Source organism: Plecotus auritus, assembly GCF_963455305.1.
Source record: "Plecotus auritus genome assembly, chromosome: 10".
Classification (NCBI taxonomy): Eukaryota; Metazoa; Chordata; class Mammalia; order Chiroptera; family Vespertilionidae; genus Plecotus; species Plecotus auritus.
This window is the reverse complement of record NC_137785.1, coordinates 29296346-29300489: the sequence shown is the minus strand read 5'-3', so window position 1 is coordinate 29300489 and position 4144 is coordinate 29296346.

The following is a 4144-nucleotide window of genomic DNA, read 5'->3' as shown; positions in this document are numbered from 1 at the left end:
GGAAGTCTGAATCCAACTGGGTGACCTTGGGCTTAATTTCTTGAAGCCTCAGTATCTTCCCTGTGATGTGAGAACAACAATAGTACCAAGCTGGAAGGGCTTGCTGGGAGAATCAGTGTGACAGCTTATGCAGAGAACTTGGCGCAGCCTAGTGTACGTGCTCTTGAAATGAGATGGTTGGCTTCCCCTTCCAACTGACCTTCCAAGAGCCTCCACTGGGGCTGTGGTTACACACTCAGCCCTATTTCAGGCGCTGTTGACCCAGCACCCACCACAGGAGGCAAACAAGCTGGGGAAGTGAGAGGGAGTCCCCTTGAGTGGCCCCTTGACTCCAGATTTGGGGCTTAAAACCAAGATAAACATGAAGGGGGGAATGTGAAGTTGCCTAACGTTTAAAGATAAAACACAAGACTTCAGAGAAATCGCGTGCTTGCTTTGGTCCATGCCCCTGGGCTGGGCGAGGCGTGTCCTCAGGCGCCTCTGTCCTCAGGGGCGTGGGGTGGATGCAATCACAGGCTGGGCCCTGGGGCACAGAGGAGCCCCGAGGGCATCGAGGGTCTGCCGGTAAATTCTTCTTTTTTCAATTGTGAAACTCTACTATGTTTTTAAAGTACTTTCAAATTTCAATAAATAATACATGAATCATTGTTACACACACAGTAAAATGTAAGAAGGGGAAACAAAATTCCTATCTCCCCTTCCCAGAGAGAAATGTGTCAATGATTTAGTGTTTGTCCAGACAGTCTTCTTCCTATTCATGAACACATAGGCGCACAGCACACACAGATACTCAAGGCACAGACTCACACAGGTGTGCACCCACACACACACACACACACACACACACACACACACACACACAACCTCAGACACAATTGCACATACAGACACATAGACACATCCAGCCATAGATGCGCATACGGATGCACAGATCCATGCACTTAGATGTACAGATACACATATGTTCCCTCACAAGTGGCAGACACAAAGGGATGTGAGGACACACACATAATGTTGCACAGAGTTGCACAGACATGTGGCCACACACCTGAGCACAGACATGCAAACATGCACATGTGCACATAGGTTTTAAACGATGGCATCAAATTATTGATACTAATCCACAGGCTGTCTTCCCCCTCCCACATGTTTCAAAACTTAGAAAATAATCTAACAGACACCCACCTACCCATTGTCAGGATATACCAAATATTAATATTTTGAAATAAAATGAAATGATACAGATCAGTTTAAAACCCTTCCTTCTTCCCCATGTATTTGCTAACCAGAAGCTATAACATTCCTGAGCACATTTTTATACTTTTGCAACATATGAATGTATTTAAACAATGATAACATTTGTGTGTGTTTTAAACTTTCACAGAAATGGTGTCCAATGCGTGAGTCCTCTTGCACTTTGTTTTTCCCGCTTGCTTTTCTTGCATCACTGGACATCCCTTGTCACTCCTTCGATCCACCCCAGGCCTCTGTCTCCTTCCCTGGCGCCCCTCCCCCAGCCAGATCTTCTGCGTATTATAGGCCAAGGGCCCCAAAGCGGCTCTCATGGTGGAATTGGGTCTTTGATGCATTTGCTGAAAGCAGTGGTTTCTGACCATGGCTGTCAGAGGGAAGGAAAGGCTCCACCTCCCACCTCCCGACTCCCACCTCCCTCCTGCTGCTTTTGGAAGGGCATTGCCTGGCAGGTGTTTGGGTAGGTGGTGGCTACTCTTCCCCTCCTCCCTTCTTCTTCCTCCCTCTTCCTGCCCTCTCTCAATTCCCCTTCCTCCTCCCCTCCTCCTTGCGCTTCTCCCTTCCTCCTTTCCCCCTCCTCTCTTTTTTCCCTCTCCCCTCTCTCTTCTCCTCCCCCCCCTCCTCTCTCTCCCTCCTCCCTCCCTTCCCTCCATCCCCCACCCCCTCTAGGCAGTGCAAGCCTCTGGCTGAAGCGCTGGAAGGTCGCCCAAGGAAGTACAGAAAGAAAAGACATCCTGATGTATTTCAAAATACTGTCTCCCTGCGATTTCTTATAGTTCTGTTTTTACATTAGGCTCCTTATCCTTTTAGAATTAACTTTTGTTTATAGTTTGAGGTCAGGATCTAAAAAACAATTTGTTTGTTTGTTTTCAAAGATGGCTAGCCAGTCTTCCAGGTGAATCAACTAGTAAAAATCTTATATTAGGATTTTGATTGGAATTGGAGAAAATTGAGGTCTTCTTATTTTTGCTTTATCACAGAAGGAGTATGGGAATACATGTAAATTATACAAATTAAAACCTCTATTCTTTTAGTAATTAGAATTAATTACAAATTAGCCCCCCCCCCCCGGGCAATCTCACTTTTCTAGGTTTGGTATGTGATAGGCTAAATTATTAATTTGATTTCCCCCGCCCTCTAGTAGCTTTAGACATCTACACCCTAGCAGCGGCTTCATGCTCGGCAGAATGCACCTCTCCACTCCCTGATCCTGGTCTTCACGAAGGCAGTGAGGAGCTGTGGCACAAGCAGAGTCTTGAAGTCCATGCCTGTGCTGAGCTGGCCTCAGGACTCCTGCCATCCAGGTAGGAAGAAAATGCCCAGGCGGCTGCTGACCCTCCAGGCTGAGCCCAGAGTGAGACACCAGCCACCACAGACATAGAGAAATAAATGCCTATTGTTTAGGCCACTGAAATTTTGTGTTTGTCACACAGCAAGAGCTGACTGATACAAACTGTATCCTTGTGTCTGTGTGTATATTCCCACACAAATTACATTGGGATTATGTGAAACATTTTATTCTAAAATTAGAATTCTATAATACATAGATATTATATGAAATTATATGTGTGTTTGTTTATTTATTACACACCTTGGCTCACCCCTAACATTTAAAAGGCTCAGAACTAAAGGAAAATTGGAAATCTACATATCTATGTCTAAATGTTTAAAAGGTATACCTTAAGCTAAGAGCTGTTAAATAAAATACATTTTATCCTCCAACCTTGCCAGCTATGCCTTCATAATGACCTGCAAGGCCGGTTCAGTTGGAATTCTCAGGTTCCTTGGAGGGAGAGGCTGAATCTGGTGGCGTGGGAAGAGTTGTCCCCTTTGCTCAATTTCCTGGCTCCATTCCCCACTGTGGGGCTGGGGGCTTCCTGTGTACTATATGCACACTCTAGCCTCCACTGCCAGGCTCTGTCCACACACCCCACAAATGGCTGTCCCCTGGCTCCCCTCAGACCTTGGGGTGCATACATTGGTGGATGCTGTCCACCCTCTGGACAATGGCCCAGAAGAAGAGGCCCATGCAGGCCCTGGTCCTAAGCTTAGGGCTGTTTGGCAGGAAATCCTAGGGCCCCAGGTGTGTCAGGACATGCAGACCTGTATGTCTTCTATGGCTTATCCTGGCTTCCTCTTGCACAGTTAATCTCCCTCTCGGTGGGTCCTTTCCATTGCTCCTTTTTATTTTATTTTACTAAATTGATTGGGGTGACATTGATCAACATGAACATATAGGTTTAGGTCTAGGTTTCTGTGTTACAAGATCTTATTGCACTGTGTACCCACCACCTAAAGTCAAATCTTCTCCTGTCACGCTGTATTAGGACCTCACTCCCTTCCCTCTGGCAGCCACCACACTGCTGTTTGTGTTCAGTTTTATATCCCACATATGAGTGAAATCATATTGTTCTTAGCTTTTCCTGACTGACTTATTTCCCTTAGCATAATGTTCCTAAAGTCCATCCAGTTGTTGCACATGTCTCTATTTCATCCTTTCTTGTGGCTGAGTAGTATTCCATTGTGTATACGTACCACATCTTTGTCCAGCCCTCTATCATGGGACACTTTGGTTGTTTCCATGTCTTGGCCACCGTGAATAATGCTGCAATGAACATAGGGGTGCATATATCTTTGTGAATACATGATTTTGAAGAGAGGGATTGCTGGGTGGTATGGTAGCTCTATTCTCAATTTTTTGAGGAATTGCCAGACTGCTTTCCATAGTGGTTGTAGCAGTCTACATTCCCACCAGCAGTGAATGAGGGTTCCTTTTTCCCCCATAGCCTCTCCCACATTTGTTATTACTTGTTTGTTGATAATGGCCACTCTAACAGGTGTGAGGTGGTATCTCATGGTAGTGTTGATTTGCATTTTTGTAATGGCCAGTGAG